General features: G+C 40.5%; 1 pseudogene; it reads right to left on the reverse strand.

Moving 5' to 3' along the window:
* The window catches only part of LOC149177488 (VAN3-binding protein-like), a 155,218-nt pseudogene that overhangs the window by 117,046 nt on the left and 14,231 nt on the right, over positions 1-23,941 (reverse strand).

Here is a 23,941-nt window from a genome sequence, read left to right on the forward strand (position 1 = left end):
TACAACATGAAAACTACAAGTGTTTAGGCTTACCTTATTCCAAAACGCTGTTGTTGAAGTCCGTTCTTGGCGATCCGGATGAGCTCCTCCTTCATGTCAATTCCTGCAACCACAAACAATCAAACAATTACCAAGCACTTGTATTTCATATAATAAAACATATATTCAACATGCAGACCAAGGAACACATGAAATAACTCATTAACATAAGCTATTGAGAAAAATAAACCAGTTTGTATTAATAACGAAACAAAGAAACTCTTACAACCTGGCCTTGGTGTTGTGCAAGTTCCTCCCAGGGTCCATCAAGGGTTTTCCTCTACTTTGACAAAGCTCACCCAATTCCAAGTAGAATCAAGTAAAGACAATCTCTCCTCACAAAGGTTCTAATGGAAGACCTAAATCCTGCAGCATTTACCCAAAGAAAATGTATAGCTCCAACCTCCCCTCCCTCTGGCTCAATGTCTTTATTTATAGTGCTGTAAAGAGGTTATTCAGGTCCACCATCAATGGGATAATCCCCCTCTTTGGGTGGGATAGCTCCCTTATTGATGGGATAAGTTCCCTCTTAATAGAGATACATGAACCAACTGGAGGCGCATCCATTTCATCAAACCGACCTCTAGAATGTTCTAGAAGTAACCACAAGTAACTTTTTCAAGATAAAACTTGCGCATTTTTCCTTTTACAGAAGGACGCACCTGTCCTTTAACATACAGAGCGTCCATAGACGCAGTTTTTGTGAACATGGTCAGCGTCCCCGCAGGTAAGGCTAGAGAGAACCTGCGACCCCAGAGATAAACATAGTTTTTACAAGACTTTCTCTCTTCTTTGAGTTTGAGATGGATAACAGAGGCATAGACTTGCCTAAGAGGGTAGCATGACTGTTGATTTGAGCCATACTAACTGTAAGTAGTCAAGGTGACATTTTTTAGTGTAACAGATTGCCCCCTAAAGTGCGAAGCCTGGAATAGATTAGGGTTTTGTAATTCTAGGAAGGGTGAAGCGCTTTATCATTTCAAGGATTGTCTTGTGGATGACCTGGTTGGAACCTGCAATTTTCAACACAAAATACATGTATAAGATTATATCATCACTGAGGTAGGCATTCCCATACTCAGATTCAAAACTTTAACTAATGGACTAACTATTCTGATACAGGAATGATCTTGCAGTACATCATTTTTATAGACTTTTGTAGACACAGTATGGACGCAGCCATCTGTTTATGATTAGTCTACATAGATAATGAATACAAAACTCCTCGCAGCCTGGATGGTAGAAACTAGATCCAGGGTCTTCACTTCTACTTCCCGAATTGGTACGATTCTAGCATGTGATTAAATGATTTGATGTCGAACATGTTAGAAACCACTTGATTACCAGTCGATGATGTGAACTGTTAACAAGCGTGAGAGAGACCACCAGTAATGTCAATGGTTCTCAAAGTACCAAGCACAACCCGTGAAATGTGAATAGATGTTTTGATGTCGAACACTTCACGGAATCCTTTGATCGAAAGTCAATGATGTAAACTGACGTCAAAGGCGAGAAACCTGCCATTGATGCATGCAGACTTCAAGGTACTGTCGATTCCTAAGTCATCTTTCTAGATAATGTGTCGATGTCGATAGAAAGCGACTCGTTGCAGGCAAGCCTGCAACACGAAATCATTGTTCAAGTTGAAGAAATGTTGCTGTAAGGACTGACTCAGGGATGGTCAAATGGATGACAAGTATTTTGCAGATGAAAGTTTTGCTTGCAGACCTCTTGAACACATAACGACACGACAGATGGTTTGGTGACGAATAACTCAAAGTTAATCCCTGGAACCCGGTTAAAGATTTTCAAAGTGATTTGGTCAACTGTGAGGTAAAAGATTTCCCAACCCAGGTGAATGAAAAAGTGTCGTGTTCAAGAGTGGTAATAAAGTTTCTTTTGAGATAAAGGTAACAAATAGGTTCATTCTTCTCTCTTTTCCCCCACCATTTCTGGCAAGTACCTCTTTATTTTTAACAAGCTTGAGGAGGATAACATATGCTTGATTATAAGCTCATCCTTCGGACGAGTCCAACCTAGTTTAAATTCGAACCCTAGGAAGGAGTGGTTCGTTCCTGTTTGTAATTGAACAGGTCCTTTACTGTAAAAGTTTAACGAGCCCAGTATAGGAGAAACTCGGTGTTTTTCAATTTTAGAGAGTCTGAAAAAACTTAAGGAAACTCCACGTTGAACTTTTTCGTAAATTTGTGTCCCTCAAGCCCGAAAAAGTATAAAATAATACCTGGGGGAACCGCTTGATCTTGCGACCAAGGAGTACTTTCATAATAGTGTCGTCGACCTGAAAAGTAAAAAGCGATCAAGGACACGTCGTTTTATTTCCTTATCGAGTTTGAAACGACAAAAACCCGGCAATCTTTTCCTGATTTTACGGTCAGAAAAGAGCTAAAAGGGGACCGTCTTTTAATTCCGTTTTAACGAGTGAAAAAGAAACACTCGGCGATCTTTTCATGTTTTAGGAGTCAGAAAAGGGCTTAAAAGATGACTCTGATATTTTGTTTGTGAAAAATTACAATTTCCCTCGAAATCCTTTTGTCCTGCACAAAAGCAACACATTACTCATACCTGTTTAAAATAGGCAAAAATACATCGAAAAACATCTTTTCATGGTAAAAAATGAACTAATTCATCCAAAAAACCTATAAAAAGACCTTTTACCATGTCATTTTTACCGTTTGACTTTGGAGGTTGAAAAAGGAGCTTTTGACAAGAAACTTCCCGTGGTCGCTGCGGAAAATCTGACCGTCGGAATCGAACGCCGTTTCATCCAGGTATTTTACACATCCTACTCTGCATTTCTATCCGTTTAGAATTAATTTTTAGGTCTTAGTTTCATTTTTTGGGGGGGTTTTGGGTTTGGAATGCGCCTCTCGGCGGACGCAGGTGCCCTTCGGATGACCTGCGTCCCCCGACTTTTTCTCATACGGGAAAACGGTCGAGGGACGCAGCCCGCCTTCAGGCCAGCTGCGTCCGGACGCCCTGTGCTACAAAGCTGGGGTGCGTCTTCCGAGAAGTGCGCATTTCAAAACCCCAACTCCCTCAAAAAACCACCAAAAATCTTCAAATCAATTTCTAATTGCCTTTTTTGATATGCAGGGCATTAATCATGTTAGACTGGAGAGAGAGAGAGAGCATGTAGAGGAAGATGAAGCTGCAATAAATCACCAACCTTCTCTGGATGCCCTAAGAGCATGCGGGTTATACAAATATTGGACCATACCGGGCATGAGGGGCCAGGTAAGATTCTTGGAATGGCTGGTTGAGCGATGGAACGTTCAAGAACAATGCTTTTACATAGGAGGGCACCAGCTCGAGATAGAGCCCTCGGATGTATACTTTCTCACTGGCTTGCCAAACAGAGGTGAGCAACTCAATCTTGCGGGGACTAGGCCGGGTGGCCAATCCCTTGATAGTCTCCGCGAGGATTGGTGCACACGTGGGGCTCACCATTCAAAAGGCATAGAGATAAAACACATCACTCTGCCTGAACTCAAAGTCATTGCGTTCACGGTCACCAGAATTTGCGGCGCGGCCGCTTTGCACATTGCTTCCGGATCCCAAATGCGGATGGCAATTGACTGTTACCAAGGCACCATTTTCAACTGGTGTGAAGCTGTGTCGGCTCATATGAAGAGCCAACTGACCAAGGCAAAGAACGGACGACTAAAGACTTTTGGATATGGGCCTATAGTCGTGAGCTTTGCCTTGGAGAGAGTTCCAATGCTGATCCCTCAGCAACTCACTGTTGATGACTTGGGTCCTCGGGAGCCAAAGCTGATACGATGGGTTGCGGTGATGGCCCGGCATCCTGACGAGGGTGCGGCAGTGGTTCGATTCTCAGATAGTTACTTTGACTGGTTAGAGGGCCAGCTTTTTGTGATACAGGACTTTCCGTATGCCGGAATGGATTTCAGAGGTGATCCGGACATGGTTCTTCCACAGGGAGAACAATGGGACGACAGAGGTACTTTTATTTTCACAAGTTTTCTAATTATGTATTTTTTGTATTTTTTATATATATCGTCTCAAAACTAATAGTAAAACTTTTCAAAATGCAGATGTTGGTCCACAGCGTCCAGCCAACCTCCGGCCTTATGATAGACTACATCCAGCTGCACCGGTACCGGCCCCACAGGACGCGGCTGCAGAACGTACTAGCTGAGTTGGAGCATGATCTAGAGCGTCTCACGGCAGATATACCTGAGACTACTATGGATGACATTCCTATCAGGCTTCAGCGCTTCGTAGTCGCGGTCCCTGGACCGTTTAGGAGATTTTTGCGTAAGGTAGCCCGCGCAGTGGTGTCGTACAGAGAGCACCACCAGTGATTGACTAGTCACTTTTGTAGTCACATGTGACATTTTTGACTTTTTGTACTATCATTTTGCCGATCATAAGGTGTTTTCAACCTATGATCGAAGACGATGTATATATTTTTTGACACACTTCTATCTATATATATCACTATTACCGGCTTATCTTGTTTAACATATATGATGAAATGTTTTTAAATTTACTTGCATGATTATTATAAATGTCTGTCCAACACTCGAGAAGCAATTGCATCTGCTAATGTATTCAAAGACCTTGGAATATGTTGATATTCAATGTAATCAAATTCACGTTCCAAGAGACGCACTCTCAAAAACAACCTTAATAACACAGGATTTCTAATGGCATAAACTCTATTAAGCTGTAATACAACAAGTTCAGAATCTAACCTCACTATCAAACGTCGAATTCCAAATGAAATAGATTCGGATAATAATTCAACCACTGCACTGTATTCTGCAATGTTATTCGTTGTTTGACCGAGGCTTACCCCATGCATAGAAACTAACTCGTCAGAGGGCGAATAGATAACCCAAGCTGCGGAAGAGATATTCCGTGTACTACGACAAGCACCATCAGCAAATCCAATGTATGTTTGGAGAGGCGTCGACATCTACAATATCAAGAGTAAAACCAAGATAAGCCAGAATAATGACGAAAAACCACACTCGCTAAGCTAAGCACACTGACTAAACTAACACACTTGCTAGCTAGAAAGAAAATCTAACCTATCTAAAATTTCTCCATACCCATCATTTTAAGCATAATACCTCTTTAGGTAAAGTCCATTTCTGGGTTTACCCAAAGAGTCCCCATCAAAATCAACTAACTCATAAGCCCCTTTTGCTAGCTTTCGCTTTACAATGTAGGGCCCATGCCACATGGGAACGAATTTTCCGGCACCTAGCTTATCGTTAGCTTGATCATATAATAGTACTAGGTCTCCTTCCGAAAAACTTCGAGGGGTTACATTTTTATCGTACTGAGCTTTCATTCGTTTCGCGTGAGTCTCGATAGCTAAAGTAGCGTCACGTCGAGTCTCATCTAATTTAGCCAAGTATAATAACCGTTTCTCCTCTTCGGAAGTAGCTGGAAGTAATTCGACAGCCATTTGAAGTGATGGGATTTCGCATTCAATAGGTAACACAGCTTCTAAGCCATAAACTAGCTGGAAAGGGGTGAAACCTGTTGAATTTTTCACTGAAGTTCGATATGCCCATAGCGCCGAAAATAACATGTTATGCCAATTCGTTCGATGGATACCAATGATCCGTCGAATCATGATGACTAGAACTTTGTTGATTGACTCAACCAAACCGTTGGCTTGCGGATAATAAGGAGTAGAGCTATCGTGGCGCAAACCAAGCTGGCTTGTAAGCTCAGTCATCATGACGTTTCGAAAATGGCTCCCATGGTCAGTAATGATTGCTTGTGGGACACCAAACCTAGTTATGATATGATTGAATACGAAAACTGCAGCTGTCTTGCCGCTTGCGTCGAATGTAGGCATCGCCTCGGCCCATTTAGTAAAATAATCAACCGCGAGGATGATATACGCATGCCCCCCGGCCGAGTGAGGGTTACAAGTAATAAAGTCAATACCCCATTTGGCGAATGGACCAGCGGCAATTATAGGGTGGAGAGGAGCAGGTGGAGCGCGCATCTTTCGATCAAACACTTGACAGTTGTGGCATTTTCTGACGGCAAGGATACAATCTTTAAACATAGACGGCCAGAAATAGCCAGCGCGCAACACCTTCTGAGCTGTGGCATACCCAGACATATGACCGCCACATGCTCCAGAGTGACAATCATTCAAAACTCTCTCAGCCTCTTCGTGAGTTAAACAACGTCGAAAAACTAAGTCTGCCCCCCGGCGATAAAGTGTATCTCCAATAATTCTGTATTGCTGGGATCGAAACCGAATTTTTCGACGGTCTTCCTTGGAAGCTTCAGGCCGAAAGGTTTGGGTTTGGAGATAGATGATTATATCCCCATACCACGGATCTAAAGTGCTAATAAGAAACAAAGATTCGTCCGCAATGGACTCCTCTGCCACAGTCTCTGTGTCAGCACTCGGGAAATCACACATCAATTCCGCAAAAACTAAAGATTTCTTAGACTTGGACTTCTCGAACTCCAAGTCGAACTCTTGCAGGATGACAATCCATTTAGAGTACTTGCCCCCTAGCAGTTGTTTTGTCAAAATATAAATCATAGGGTTGCAATCCGAAATAACCGTAGTTTTGCGGAGAAGAATGTAGTGACGAAAACGCTGGACAGCTTGAACGGCTGCCAGGGCCAATTTCTCCACATGCGAATATTTTAACTCAGTGGGATTTAAGGTTCTACTAAGATAATATATCACATGCTCTGCCTTGAATTCATCTTCTTGAACTAACACCATTCCAATGGTGGAATGCGAAGCTGCGAGGTATAAGAAGTAGTCCTGGTTGTAGTTGGGAGGATGCAATAACGGTGCATGGGTCAACGCGTGTTTTAATGCATCAAAAGATTGTTGGGCAATCTCGTCCCAAAAGAATTGTACGTTCTGTTTCAACAACCGTGTAAAACCTTTAGTGACCTCGGCGTAGTTTGGGATGAATCGGCGTAAAAAGTTCGCTTTCCCTTGCAAACTTTGGAGTTGGCGCAAACTCGAAGGAGGAGGCAATTTGATGATAGCCTCGACTTTCGAGGGATCGACGCGAATGCCGGCTTTTGAAACAACAAATCCCAGCAATCGACCTGTTTCTATACAGAAAACACACTTGTGGGGATTCAACCGAATTCGATAATGCCTACACCTCATAAAGATTGCTCGTAGGTGGACAAGGTGATCAGCTCGATGTAAAGAATGAGCAGGCAAATCATCGAGATAGGGTTGCACAATGTGCTTGATGTCATGAAATGCATAAGACATCGCCCGTTGAAAAGTAGCGCCGGCATTCTTAAGCCCAAAAGGTAATTTGCAATAAGCAAATGTCCCCCATGGACAAATGAATGCCGTTTTTGGTTGGTCGGCAGGTAGAATATTGATTTGATTATAGCCTGAGAAACCATCCATGAAGGAAAACATCTCACTTCCGGCACAATCATCAATAATTTGATCGATATAAGGCGTAGGATAGTTGTCTTTTGGACAAGCTCGATTGATATCCCTATAGTCGATACAGATTCTTATTGTTCCTTGTTTTTTATTGACGGGAACAATATTCGATACCCAATCCGTTAACGGGATCGGATAAATGAAACCTGCTTTCAACAGCTTTTCGACTTCTGCTTTAATCGCAGCCGCTTTTCGAGGGTGAATCTGACGCAACCGTTGCCGAATGGGTTTAGCATCCGGGTAGGTTTTGATTTCATGAACAACAATGGCAGGATCGATTCCTGGCATTTCCTCGTAAGACCAGGCAAACACGTCGCGGAATTCTTGGAATAGGGCCTTGTAAGTTTGGATTTCTTCTTCAGTACATGCGGCACCTATATGAATGTTTTCCTCGATTCCGGGCTTCACTGAAATATCAATGGGAATAGTACGAGAAATATTCCCTAAATTCAGCTCTGAATCAGAATGTTTCGTTGGATCCTGAGCGTCTTTGACATATTCAGCGGTAAAGATAGATGAAAAATCATTTTCAAATGCATCATCCTTAGGTAAAAACGAAGATCTGTGATGGAGATCTTCCCATGGTAGATCATCTACACTTAGGATTTCGCGAAGTTGTTCGTCAGATGACACTTCTTCGGGAAACGTTATCCGTTCTAAGGGTGAGGTGAAAAGTGACTCTTCACTGACCACATTCATTTGGTCGGTTTCGGTTGAATGAAAATCGGTAAAAGACATAAGAGCTTCATAAGCAATTTCATACGGACTCAACGGCATAACATCACCGAGTGAGTCTAGCTCAGAGTCAGAGGGAACATACCAAGGATCATCATAAATAATGTTTTCTGACGTGATCATATGAATTGTTGCAAACGAAGGGTCTGCATTGAGTGGAGGGAGAGGAAAAGTTCCCAGTAAACCGGAATCCTTAACTAAACCTACACCAATGTCCCTATAAGGGATTGTCGTTTTACCAACATGCTGGATAGTTTCTGAAGAGGTTGGGTCGGATGAAAAGTATGTCAGCTGATCAATAGTCACGATCTTACCGTTATGTGGAAACTTAATGACTCTGAAGACCGATGAAACGACCGCTGTCATAGCATATGACCAACTTCGACCCAAAAGAAGGTTGTAGTCTAGAGGGGCATCAACCACTTCCACATCCAGACTAACGGTTTTACCTTCGACCCCTATAGGCAATTCTTGTAGAATACCAAACGGACGGAACCCACGGCCATCAAAGGCCTTAAGGATGGTGGGGGATTGGTTCAACGAAGGAGAACCAAGCGATCTCCAACATTGAATCGACATAATACACGTAGAAGCTCCCTCATCAATCACAGTCCGATGAATAGGCCTGTTTTTGACTATCACTGGGATTTGGAAAGCCATTTGATGGGGGAGACGTGGTGTACTATTTTCTAGATCAAAGATCATTAGGTTCGGGTCCTGAACATCGACAGCTCCAATAGCCGACAAAAGCAATTTTCGTTGCGCTGGACATGATTGCAGCACTTCGAGTGCCGACATTGCTGAAGGTGAAACAGCTAAGTCTTCAACAATGTTGTAATTCTGGGCTGCTCTCGCATGTGGATTGAAAGCAGACCTTCGAAGTACACCCTTGGCGGGCGGCTTAATCACTAAGTCTGGGTTAGGTTTTTCGATCTGTAGTGGATCGGAACCAGGAGCTGAGGTTGATGGGTTAGAGTGAGAAGATTCTGCTTCCTTACCATCAACAGGAGCCTTACTACCATAATCTTGCGATCGAGTCGCAATCCTGACATGAGACATCATCAAAATGGGTTCTTCACTGGCATTCGAAGAAGAACCTATCATCTTATTCTCCTGCTCTGGAAATGGATTTTTTAACACAGCAGGAGTGGGAGAACCTTTGACTATTTTCACTACCTCGGCCCGATGAGGGCAGTCTCTCGTAAAATGATCTTCTTCACAAATGAGACAAGGATATCGAGGTTTGCGCTTTTCGTCATTGGTTTCCGACTTTTCCGTTTTCTCCTTTGGAGCCTTGTCTGCTTTAGCCTTCTTCTTTCCTTTCTTCTTTCCACCGTTTTTTGGTTTGGCCGTAGATGACTCTACAGCGTGAATGTCGGCGGTAAGTTCAGGAGAAGACTCTCCTGTCGGAGAATCAGGCAAAGTGATAATTGGAGTAGTTGAAGCCTTGGAAGACTTCTTCTTGCTCTTCGTAGTCACGATACCAATCATACCATCAGCGGCATGAGATCCCGAAGGAGCAGCAGCGATTTGGTTTGACTTTGGAAGATCCGGAATTTTCTCGTGTAACGTACCCGACTGAGTGTAAACTAAGTCAAGGTATTGTGCCTGAGCAATGACTTGCTCCTCAGTAACTACTCCGGCCTTAGCTACATCTTCAGTAATTCTTGGTAATAATGATTTGACAAACCATTCAGCTAAGATTTGGTCCGGGATAAAAACTTTCACTAATCTTCTTCGACGTCTCCACTCATGGATGTGATCAGAAATGTACGTGGATGTCGATTGTTTTAGCGAAGTTAATAATTCTGTACCATTATCGTATCTGACTGGTAACTGAAAATGAGTTAAGAACGAGGTAGCTAACTGGCTAAAGTTGTAAAAAGAGGCCCGTGGTAACTCAATGTACCACTTGGCTGCGAGACCAATGAGTGTACGCTGGAAAAGACGTAAGCGGATGGAATCATCTGAGATGGAATTTGATGCACACCAGAGGTGGTAAGTCATCACGTGATTAGACGGATCCTCTCCAGACTTACCTTCGAACTTGGGTATATCGCTGGGCAACTTATTTGGCATTGGCGGCCAGAACTGAAGATATTGAATTGGATCGTTCGTTAGGCGCGTCAAGTCGGGTAAATCTAAAGTCGCAATAAACGGTAACTGCCGGTTAGGATCTCTAAAACTCTGAGTCACAATACCAGCCCCAGGAGGAGGATATCCAGGATAACTAGGAACAGGAGTCGCATTTGGGATATTATATCCTCCTGGAAAACCAGGATTAACCGGACCGTACTGGGGTTGCTGAGGTTGTTGATAAGTGTACCCAGGATACGGTTGATACTGGTAAACCGGTTGTTGGGCAGCTTGCCCAGGTTGATACTGTCCCTGGTACGGAGGTTGAACAAATTGAGGTTGAGTAGTAACAACCGTACTTGTACCAGGTTGGCCTGCAGGCATCTGGACTGTGGTTTGAACCGTAGATCCAGACAACGGTACAGATGTCTGAGGAGTGGTTACAGGGACAGTAGAAACCGGAGCTGCCGATACTCCAGAAGTAAGCATGGTAGATGAAGCGGTAGTTGCTGCAGCCGTGTGAGGTGGAGTACCAGGTGCAATTGGCGGCTGAGTAACTACTGAAGTTACAGGGGTCTGAACACTTGACTGGACAGGTTGCGGTTGCTGGGGTGGACCAGGAACTACAGGTTGTCCTGCTTGAGGTACCGACTGTATACTTGGTTGCGACATCTGTTGACCCTGTGACGGATCCCATGTTAACATTCCAGGGTATTGACTCGTAACAGGTTGAGGATACTGAGATCCATAGCCGTATTGAGGATAGGGTTGATAATTGTAAGGTGCAGTCCCATATGATTGCCCTTGAGGTGGTTGATAACTTTGACCAGGGTATTGACCCGTAGGTTGATAACCTTGAGGTAAATACGAGTACTGGGGTTGACCTTGACCTTGGGGTTGGTATCCTTGAGGTTGATACCCTTGGGGTTGATACCCTTGGGGTTGCCATCCTTGAGGTTGCCATCCTTGAGGTTGATATTGATACTGAGGTTGACTTTGGGGTACATATTGAGGCTGGGGTTGATACCCTTGAGGTTGCCCCCCAGACACGAATGAAGTACCTTGAGGTTGCCCCCCAGGCATTAACGAAGGTTGCCCCCCAGGCGGTAATTGGCCACCTTGAGGTTGGTTAACGGGAGTTGAACCTGACATCATATAAACATCACCTATACTCAATGGTACATTACCACTGTTTCCAACTAATAACCCATGATCAATGGGTTGAGGAGATGCTCCCGCAAAGGTACCAGAAAGTGATTGATACCCAGTAGGAACAGAAGGACCGCCATGTAAAAATGATTCAGGACTTTGCGTAAACACAGATGACTGACCAGACATATTTACAGGAGTATGAATTCCTCCAGGTGGAAAAGGAGTACGAGGTGTAGAAAAACCTACTGAGTTGTCTAAAAAATTGGTTAATGCAAGGTACCAAGGTTCACTTCTAGGAGGACTGTAAAAGATGGATTCACGCTCCCTTAGATCAAGGGTAATTAGATCTTCAGAATCAGAAACGCCTATTTCTTCCTCTGGAACAAGTTCTTCTATAGCAATTAATCCAACAGGAAGATTTTCGGTGATAATTCTTTCTATTCTTGGTGAATCAGGAACACTAGGAGTTGGAGTAACAGGTTCGGAAATTTCAGGTTCTTCGCCTGTTTCACTGGCAGATGAAAAACTACCAGCAAGCTCGGAAACTGTAACAGCTTCGGGATTGTAACCTGTTTCTAAACTTTGGTAATCTGGATGGACTACCAAGGAAGATTCTCCTTCTTCAGGTGAACCTACTCTACTGTCCCTAGGAGGAGTTACAAGGACCTTTAAACCTTCTAAATTACTGGGGTCGTCTCGAGGAGGTGAACCCCTAAGTTCACGGGATCTTCTCAACAATTCGGCCACAGAAACAACTTCAGGAGATTGGCCCGCAATTCGACGGGACCGTCTCGGTAATTCCGCCACAATTAATGATTTTTACTACAACACACGAAAACAAAGTAAAAAATTTCAAATCAAACCACCTAAAGTCTTCTAAAGAACCAAACAAATTTGAAGCACACGCCTAAAGAATCTAGAGCGTCAAAGCACACACAAACAGTATCTTCCGGACCAAAAGCGCTAGTTGGTGATTAGGTCCAACCTCGCAGGATTCAGTACAGAAATGGCGGGTGGAACAGTTATGCCGACAACCTGCTTAATGAATAGACTGGACCAAGTTCCTCCACTTTAACCGTCTCGAAGTGAAGCGAACCCCCCAGAAAATCCAAGTGAGTATAGCCGACGTCTGCTCCAGGTACAGTGGGACCTTCCCTCCACCGTCACCTTGGGTAGAATCCTAGAGATTATGGCCACTAAGGTTACCAATCACAACAATTACACCTGGGGGAACAGTCTAAACTCCGACAGCACGCAAGGGCAGAGTAACAAGCTCAATCCCCTTACCGGCTCCTTGACAGTAATCCAAGGTTTACCGATAAGTGACCCCTGGCTCCTCGACAATGGTTAATCCGAGGTTTACCGTTTGTAATACGTACTGTCTGGCGTCGTTCCCAACGAGGGAGGAATGATCCCCTCACTGGTTCGGACACGAGCTCGTGCTTCTCCTTTAAGAGGAGCTTTCCCAGAATGTAACTGAAACAATTGGATTTGTTCTACTCAAGATAGACTATCTGTTTGGTTTTGTAGTCTTGGAGAGTTAAGTACTCACCTACTCCAAGACCCTAGCCTAAGCTATGTTGGTGCTTCAGAGCCCTAAAAAATAAAAGTTACTAGTTCAATTTTACTTTAAGCGTTACTTTTAAGGTTGTTTCTTAAGTCAAAAGGTGATGGAAGTGAAACCAGTGGTGTGTTGACTCGACTCAAAACCACTACAAAATGCACCTAGGATGATTTACCCACTACTTTACTTTTTCGATGAATTGTTTTAACTAAAAAGTTGAGAGAATGCAATCTTTATAAAAGCAACTTCTTAATTGAAGACAATCAAAGAAACAATTCGTTTTTCTTTTCCAAGCATAAAAACATAACCTCTCTTTACATGCACGAAAAAACTCTTTTCTTCTTTCAAAAACAAAAAGCTACTTGAAACAAGACTTTTTAAAGAAGATGTTTTTGTATTTTTCTTTTAATAAAGCAAATAAATCTAATATAACCAAAAATCAATCTTAACAACTATTAAAATCTACGAAAATCCACTCATAAGCAAACTAAAGGAAAATTTATTCTAAGCAATTTTAACGAGGCCAAAACTAACAATGATTATTCTAAGGTGTTTTACTTGATCACAATCAAATCAAGGACTAGCTTGTTGCAGAACCAAAAACTAGCCAAAACAAAACTCTAATCTTTTTGTTCTTTTTGTAAAATGGAAATCAATACTTTATAAACAAGCAATTCGAAATTTGACCGAAAACAACTTAAATGGCAAGCTGCTCACACAAGGAGACTTTATGACAGGCCCGACTTCTAAGAAGGTTGACTAACCAGAGAGATCTAAGGCTGGACAACTTTCTACTATCAAAGTCACTACAGAACCTATCCAAAAATCAAACCCTAGGTCTAAACTTCGTTGAAATCCACTAAAACACTCAAAGCTCACAAAACAAGTTTAGGTGAAAATTTTTGACAGGGTACTAAAGGATCTGGGCAGAAAACACTAAGGAAAAACAAAATCTAAAAGCAATTTAAAGCAAAAATGGAATTTTCTTAAGTTTTACAGGAAGACGCAGGCCACCCGTTATCACAGGTGCGGGCCCGCTCTGTGCAAACGGCAACAGCGCGTCCAAAGACGCACTGTGCAGTACTCAGAGGGTGCGTCCTTCTGGAAAAAGGAAGAAAAACCAAATCTAACTAAATCTAAAGCTAAGCCACCCAAATACTAATTCTCACAGTCAAAAACCAGAAAATAAAAATGATTTTCTCAAAGCAAAGTTCATATAAAGGAAAAAACTCTCTCATTAATGGATCCCCAGCGGAGTCGCCAATTTGTCACACGGAATTGGTCAAGGGTGCGGACACGGCTGACCTTCCTAGAAGTCTAAGACATTCTAATGACAAACAAGACAAAATGGAGTGATCTTTCTCTAAATACACCTTTTACAACATGAAAACTACAAGTGTTTAGGCTTACCTTATTCCAAAACGCTGTTGTTGAAGTCCGTTCTTGGCGATCCGGATGAGCTCCTCCTTCATGTCAATTCCTGCAACCACAAACAATCAAACAATTACCAAGCACTTGTATTTCATATAATAAAACATATATTCAACATGCAGACCAAGGAACACATGAAATAACTCATTAACATAAGCTATTGAGAAAAATAAACCAGTTTGTATTAATAACGAAACAAAGAAACTCTTACAACCTGGCCTTGGTGTTGTGCAAGTTCCTCCCAGGGTCCATCAAGGGTTTTCCTCTACTTTGACAAAGCTCACCCACTTCCAAGTAGAATCAAGTAAAGACAATCTCTCCTCACAAAGGTTCTAATGGAAGACCTAAATCCTGCAGCATTTACCCAAAGAAAATGTATAGCTCCAACCTCCCCTCCCTCTGGCTCAATGTCTTTATTTATAGTGCTGTAAAGAGGTTATTCAGGTCCACCATCAATGGGATAATCCCCCTCTTTGGGTGGGATAGCTCCCTTATTGATGGGATAAGTTCCCTCTTAATAGAGATACATGAACCAACTGGAGGCGCATCCATTTCATCAAACCGACCTCTAGAATGTTCTAGAAGTAACCACAAGTAACTTTTTCAAGATAAAACTTGCGCATTTTGCCTTTTACAGAAGGACGCACCTGTCCTTTAACATACAGAGCGTCCATAGACGCAGTTTTTGTGAACATGGTCAGCGTCCCCGCAGGTAAGGCTAGAGAGAACCTGCGACCCCAGAGATAAACATAGTTTTTACAAGACTTTCTCTCTTCTTTGAGTTTGAGATGGATAACAGAGGCATAGACTTGCCTAAGAGGGTAGCATGACTGTTGATTTGAGCCATACTAACTGTAAGTAGTCAAGGTGACATTTTTTAGTGTAACAGTAGTTAAAAGAACATGATGCAACAAGTCATTCTGCTTGGGCTTGCTATTAAAACATTGAATTATACCCATTTTATAAGCGGTAATGGAAGATGGTTGGGAGGGTCCAAAGGTGTTCTAATTATTATGTCAAGTCCCACTCGATACTTTCAAACACGAGATTTTCATGCAAATAAGTACAAACACCATTCTTTTTCTCTATATACAAGTTCATTCCAAAAATCGAACCAAGGTTTTCTTTAAAAGAAAAACATTTTAGGACAGATAAATATTTAATCAAATCCAATCAATTTTTCAAAAAGATTTGTTATTATAATGCTATCGCAATGCCTCACGTAATAAAATCGCTAGAAACCAACAAAAAATAAATAAAACTTCGAATTACTTACGATCTTCCAGAGATTCATCCTCAGTTCCTTTGATTGCTTGACTGATAAAACTGACTAAAACATGGAAATGAAAGGCCAAAAATAAAGTTACAAGGAGAAATAATAACAATATCAGTTTACATGAAGATATTATAACGATGACTGTCACGGGAGTTAATAGTAGTATAGATTACTAGCAAGAAACCAGGAGAAACCAAGCCAAGAATAATCAAAGCATGCAAACAAATTTTTCAACAGCTGGGATGCAATAGAGAAAAATGAGACAGAATTTCCTCAAGACACAATGTGTACCTGCTACTGTACAGATTTCAAATATGACATTTAAATGAGAAAATACAAACAAAAAATTGTTGTGTTCACCTGTGACCTCTTGTTGACATAAACGACAACCTGTTTCCAGCGAATTTCACCTGACATCAGGAAATATAACTAATCAATTAAAACCCAAATTTATTGAAACTTCCCAAACAGACATTATCTTGAATAATAAAACTACCTTTTCTTGTGCGCTTTAGAAGTTCTGCTCCTCTTTCGAGAAAATCCTGGGAGCAGATCTCTGATTCATTATCCTCAGAAGCTAACACTTCACTGAACCCAACTACTGGATTGGGCCCCTTTTCATATGGAATAATAGTTGCATGGTTCCATATTTGTCTCTGTGCTCTTGCTTTCAGAGTTGCCACTCCATGCAGTGCTGGTTGGACAGGATAAGGGTTTATGAGATATTCCAGAAACATGTGAAATATCTATCTCTTAAAGTCCCAAGTTCCTCACTCCATACAAAAAGTCCCAGTGTCAAGTCATCTACCCCTTTGAAGTTTATCAGATATTGATTACATGAAGGAAAATAAAATTTAATGAAAGGATTTGGCACAGCAACCCACAAACTTGTAAGAATATTGTGTACAAGATCGAACAGGATATTATTGAAGTCAACTTTTGGCTGGAAATAACATATTCTAATTTCTTCATGCAAACATAAACTCAAAAGAGATAGTGGAAGCAATGATCAATGTAATCAATGAAAGCTACTCTATTTAGTTTTCTGAAATGGATGCCAATTGCTACTCTATTTAGGTTCGTTCTTCAGGAAGAATTGAGTACATGTGGCTGCCCCGGCAATTAGTGTCATAATATCTCCAGGCTTTTTGACTTTGACAACAGAGCTTACCACGGATGCCATTTGTTCCCTATTTTCTCCCATACACTCTGCAATCTCAACACATTATGCTGCTACAAGTGCAGCTACGGATGCAACTGCCATACTTGTCTTTGATTGACTACTCTCACCACTACCAGAAGATGTAGCAGTTACAACTGCAACTGCAGCAACCGCAAAAGCTACACCAGCAACTAAAATAGCAGCATGAACTTGTGCATTATGAATGCGGGTCTCTTATTTTTCTTCTCTTTTGTATCTTTCAGCCACCATCCTACTGTTTTTCCCCCAAAATGTGTTTTTGTTGAGTTGACAGTCTTACAGAACTGCCAATAAATTAAAATTTGCAAGGTTAGAGTCTTCAAGCAAACACTAGGTATCCTAGTACCATAGCACACTCTAGATGAGCTACCCAACAGGTGGCATGACTAGAAAAAGAGAAGGGGGCTGTAATAATCCCTCCCCCACTCGAGATAAAAACTCTTGACATTAGTTGTTTCAATGAAATTTTATATAAATTTTAAACTCCCAGTGTTAGACCCCTATACTACTAGTGTAACCCCTTATTGTTATTAGTACAACCCCCTTATTATATTGTTGTACCCATGTAGTCCCCATATTGTTACTATTGTATCCCATAGAAGCCCACTATTGCTATTATTATGCCCTTACATTATTATTGTTATGTCGGCTCTGATTATATTATGACCCCTTTGACTCCTATATATAGACAGGAGGTGTTTTCATTTGTATCATCCAAGAATTGTTCATTTGTGTAATGTAAAGGAGGTTGCCCCCTCGAAGAGGCTGAATTATAAGGTGTTGATCTATCTTTTCTATCTTTTTGTGAGCTGGTTTCACAACATTTGGTATCAGAGCTTTGGATTCTAGGGTTTCGCTGCTCCTAATAGTTCATCGTGGAATTTTCTCTATAAATTGTTTTCTACGACGTTTCAGAAGTGAAACAAAAAACCCATTTGAGATGAAATCGCACTGAACCTCAGTTCCCAATTTCAAAGCTTTTCGTGCTATATTTGCATAGATATGATATAAGGAAGTTGGTATTTTTGCAGAGTCCTGAATTACATTCCAAACAGGTGACCTGGGGAAAATCATCATAACTTTCTCTCTGAGCATCGAATTGAACTTTCGTAAAAAGGTACAAAAAGAGGATGGACTGTAGTTTTTTGTATATATTTTTCAGATCCAAAGGTCAAAACAGTGACACGTGGAACATCGTAGAAGTTTTCTCTACTGAACTAGTCTATAATTAGGTCACTGTGGGAGATTTGGCATAACTCTTCCTTGGAGAATCAAATTGGGAACAGACTTGTGGCATTGGAAAGAGGACGCAGAGGGATACTGCAAGTCACAATTTCAGAACTTAAAGATCCGAAAGTACAGAGTTACAATCGTTTCAATATCGAGCTCCTAAAATCAAGAAAAAGCAAGATGAGGAAGTTTGATGGCAAGGATCTGGTAAATTGGATACTTTAGATGGAGCAATATTTTGATCTACATGGTGTACCACTGTTACAAAAGGTATGTATTGCATCTTCATATTTAGAACCGGATCAATTTTTATGGTATAAAGGGCTTTGTTCTCATAAACAACTTGTTACGTGGTCAATTTTCACAGAGGAAATGATAGCGCATTATGAGGATACAAAGAGCAACACCTTCTTTAGAGCAACACCACAACAATTGGAAAGAGTAAAAGGGCTTTGTTACATAGTGGAAAGTAAAATTATGGCAACAAGGAAGTCTACCCCTCACAACTATAAAGATGGAAGTGTTGTTTCTTCTAGCCTTCCACAACCTACAAGGGTTACACCACAACAATTGAAAGAAAAAAGAGAAAAAGGGCTTTGTTACAATTGTGATAGAAAATGCACTAAAGGTCATAAGTGTGCTGAGAAAAAATTATTTTTCATAGCGTATGAAGAGGAGGAAGAAAAGGATCAAGAAACATCAAAAGAAGAGGATATAAGCCAGGACCCAACCCCAGAGAAAGAAGAAATAAATGATTGGATAAACGAAGCAAGGGATGAATGGAAGAAGGATGAAGAAGTATGGCCACTTATTCAAAAGTTGCAAAAGATCCCAATTCAAACAATATTGTCAGAACTTGAAGAGGAAGGAAAAATCATATTGGAACCTGGAGCAGTCACAAAAACAAGAACCCGGCAGCTAGGAAATCGATTAATTTCAGAGTATCTCATCAAGTGGAAGAACTTACCCGCTGAAGATTCCACATGGGGGGACAAAATTTTTATACAGAAACATCAAAAACTACTCAAGCGTTGAGGACAAAACTTTTTGAAGGAGAGGGGCATGTTAGGCCCCTATACTACTAGTGTAACCCCTTATTGTTATTAGTACAACCCGCTTATTATATTGTTGTACCCATGTAGTCCCCATATTGTTACTATTGTGCCCCATAGAAGCCCACTATTGTTATTATTATGCCCTTACATTATCATTGTTATGTCAGCTCTGATTATATTATGACCCCTTAGACTCCTATATAAGAAAGGAGGTATTTTCATTTGTATCATCCAAGAATTGTTCATTTGTGTAATGTAAAGTAGGCTGCCCCCTCAAAGAGGCTGAATTATAAGGCGTTGATCTATCTTTTTTATCTTTTTGTGAGCTAGTTTCATAACACCCAGAATGAAGATGGAATGTGACCCATATAGTGAAAATAATATTAAAACATTCAAGAGTCCCAATAGCAAAGTTGTTCTTATGTTTAATGGCAAAGTTGACCTATTGTGGTGGATAACAGCTACTCCATTCAACACAAATAACCTTCATGGCTTTCATTGGAATGTTGAATATCTAACGCATACTAGTCTTTGAATCAAAAGCTTATATTTTTATCTTCCAGCTATTTTTATAAAGAGATCAAACATTCATAAAAAGGGTAAAATATCTTCATTGTGCTCAAATGAAAACACCAATGCGTTCCAAGATTGAAGCAATGATAGAGGTAAGGCTCTCCATTGTAAATGTATTATACTTTTCATTCAAATGTATAAGAACCAGAATGATTGTAAAGGAAGCTGAATGTAAATACCACAACTGTACCCAGTAGCAGAATACAAAAATTGAAACAAAGAACCATATAGTGAAAATAAACTTACACATCAGAATTGAAAGCTTGTTGCAGTAAACCAGGCTTAAAGAAGATAATGTCAACCACATAACATATCTAAAATTCTCTTGCACAATTGATGTCTAGGTGTGGCAACACAGAGGTGATAGACTCATTGTTGAATACATTCAAGAAACATGATTTATTAGGTTTCATGATCTGTTCCAGAAAAAATAGCAAAATAACATACCTTGAAATCATTAGATCCCCTTGGTGAAACTGAAGGACTCCCATTAAATGAGCCAACACTTCGGATACTCAGTGGACCATTGCTATGCAGACTCTTTCTCGATGTCAAATGGCATTGTTCCTGTGAAGGAAATTAATTCATGAGATTCCAACAAACAACTATACAAAAGATAATGAAAATCTTGACATCAAAGGATCTGACAAAAACCTAGAAAGCTATGTAAAAACAGCAGAAGATTGGAATATTGAATAGTGTCAGCCAAACTTTAAAGTTAAAGACGCCACATAGGCTTTAATACACCGCCCTAGCCTTTAATACATCAGCGGAGAAGAATAAAGGTTAAAGAAAAAAGATAGCCAATGGATGGCTTAGAAGGCACCAAAATGCATTAAACATATTCCAGTAGCCTTATTAAATACTTGAGCAGGATGAGCTTCAATATGCCTTCTGTTAAACACTTTGATGACGGTATTAGCGACACATGTCCAAAATAACTATCCGCTGCAAGGAATTGTCATACAATTGTTTCTTTAGTAACGGCAAAATATTTTCTTACACTTTCACATCCCTGGAATGCATAAAACGATCTCATTTTACCAGATCCAAGCCATAAAATGAAAAGGAAAACATCATATCCAGCATCGCTTTCAAACGACAGTTCCGACTATAGAATTGAAGATAACCTCCAGGTTTTCCTGGTTTTCTTTAATCATCACATATAAATTATTTGTCTGACTGTCAACTTGTCTGACCGTGTGTTTTTGGCATAATATAGAGTAAACAGTAACATAGTTGCAACTTAAAACAGCTCAGCTCAACATAACCCTAACTTTAAAAGTATTAATTGATAACTTTATAGTGGTCCTGCCACACAACCATATAATGTGACACGTTCTCTTTGCATGCACCACCCACGTAACCAATTTCTGGCTGGCATGTGAGAGAAGATACAAGATCTCTTTGCATGCACTGCCCACGTAACCAATTTCTAGCTAGCATGTGACAGATGATATCCACCACGTATTAGGGATATGCTTCTAGCTTTGCAAACTAATATTTATCATTATCACATAGAATTGGACAAGATGATAACTCTCACAGAAACTTTGAATCTACCCTATTCCATAAACAAAGTAAAGGAATTTAGGGCGAGCAGAGTGCCTTGCAAGGTGGGTATTCTATAGCCATGGATTGTATCTATTGATTCGAACAGGTAGTTTTCTTTTATTTAAAATGTGTTGGCCAGATAAATCGATCTTGCGAACAAGTTCGATCTCTCTAGTATCAGAAGATAGTCTAGCAACAAACAGACAAACAAATCTATCTTTCTCTAGACATATGCGATTTATAAATAAATACTACAAAGGTGTTAAGATCCTACCTTAGATCCAATGCTTGTTCGTAGTAGTCATCCTTCAATCGTTCAAAAGAGTTAACCTCCAATCGTTCGAAAGAGTTACCTTTAAAGACCTGCAATCACAAACAAGAAAACATTAAATAGCACCTGCATAGCAAATATTATAAATCATGCCTATTATGGTGATCAAGGAATCCATAAAATAAACCATGAATCAACAGCTTATTGAGAAAAACAAATTTATTTGTATTAACTTTGAAGTAGAAGAACCTTACAACCTTTTCAGCCTTGATGTTGAACAAGCTCTTCCTGGGGTCTGAAACAGGAATTTCCTTTACTTTGACAAGCCTTGCACTCCTCCAAATGAGATCTTAGAGATATGTAATCTATCCTCATAAAAACTCAACTAAAGAAGACTAAGTTCCAGCAGCATTTCACCTCAAAAATATTCAGCTTCTAACCTCCCTAGTAACCAGCCCAATGCTTATTTTTATAGTGCAGAGGAGGAGGTTACAGGTCCACCTATGAAGGGATAGAATCCTCCTTCAAAGGGATAAGCTCCTCACATCAAGGGGTTAGCTCCTTAAGGTATGGGATGCATGAACCTTAAGAGAGCGAACTTGCCACCTTAAGATTCCTTCCAAAAGCTTCTAGAAATGACTGAAAGTGAGTTTTTCATAATATACTCGTGCCTTTTTAACTTTTACAAGGGTCCGCACCTTTAACACAGAGAGAGTGTGGTCAGGTGCACAGGAGACTTGACCATTAGATGCAGGACCGCAGGTAACAAAGAGAAAGTGTGGAACCAGAGTTTTAAAGACTTTTGAGGGCTTTTCTCTTACTTTCAAGACTTGATATGAGGAACTGATGCTTCATACTTGTAGAGGGGGAAGTATGAGTGGTAATGAACTCACACAGATAGCAGAATGTCAAGGTGACAATTTTTAATGCAACAGATTGCCCCCTAAAGTGCGAAGTTTGTAATAGATGAAGATAGAGTCTGTCATTTATGAAGATTGAAGTACTTTATCATTTCAAGGATCATTCTGTGGACACCCCAGTTGGAAACTATAAAAACATTCAATGCAAAATATATATATGTAGACATATCATCGTTGAGGTAGGCATTCCCATACTCAGATTAAAACAAACTAGAAAACTGACTAAATTGTTCTGATACAGGAATGATTTTGTAATACATCAAGAGTATAGACATGTGTAGACGCAGTATGGGCGCATCCATCTGTTTATGAATAGTCCACTATATAATGAATAACAAATTCCTCACAACTTGGATGGTAGAAACTAGATCCAGGGTCTTGATTTCCGCTTCCCGAACTAGTACGATTCTATCCATGTGAATGAATGTGTTGAAGTCGAACATGGTAGAAACCACTTGATTACCAGTCAATGATGTGAACTGTTAACAAGTGTGGGAGAAACAACCAGTAATGTCAATGGCTCTCAAAGTACCCAGTACAATCCATGATTTGTGAATAAATGAGTTGAAGTCAAACATGTCATAGAATCATTCGATCGAAGGTCAATGATGCAACCTATCGTCGAAGGCGAGAAAATTGCCATTAGGGCATGCGGTTTTCAAGGTACTGACGATTTCTAGATTAACTTCCTAGATAATGAACTGAAGTCGATAGAAAACGATCCATAGTAGGCAAGCCCACAACACGAAATCATAGATCAAGTTTTGAAGAAATATATTGGCAAGGACTGACTCAGGGATGGTCAAAATGGATGACAAATATCTCGCAGATGAATGGTTAGTTTTAACTATTCTCTTGAACACATAACACCACTGAGATGGCTTGGTGACAATTGACCCAAAGCTAATACCCAGAAACCCACTGAATTCTTTCAATATGGTTTGATTAACTGTTAGGAAAAGGATTTCCCAACCCAGGTGAACAAAAATTGTCGTGTTCAAAAGTGGTTAATGGCTTTTCTTAAAAAAAAACAAAGTGTAACAAACAGGCTCATTTTTCTCTCTTTTCCCCCACTATTTCTGGCAAGTACCTCTTTATTTTTGACAAGCTTGAGGAGGATAACATTTGCTTATTTATAAGCTCATCCTTCAGATGAGTCCAACTTAATTTAAAATTTGAACCCTACGAAGGAGTGGTTCGTTCCTATTTAAAAATTGAACAGGTCCTTTACTGTTAAATTTTAACAAGTCCAGTATAGGAAAAACTTGGTGTTTTTCAATTTTAGGGAGTCAGAAGAAAAACTTAAGAAAAATCCATGGGGTGCTTTTTCGTAAAATAATCCCTCAGGTCCCAAAAATGATAAAATAATACAGGAGGGATGACATTTCCAATACTTTAATGAGCTGGA

The sequence above is a fragment of the Pinus tabuliformis genome, chromosome 4_1 (assembly GCF_031772625.1).
Source record: "Pinus tabuliformis cultivar Carrire ecotype Pingquan chromosome 4_1, CPIR1, whole genome shotgun sequence".
Taxonomy (NCBI): domain Eukaryota; kingdom Viridiplantae; phylum Streptophyta; class Pinopsida; order Pinales; family Pinaceae; genus Pinus; species Pinus tabuliformis.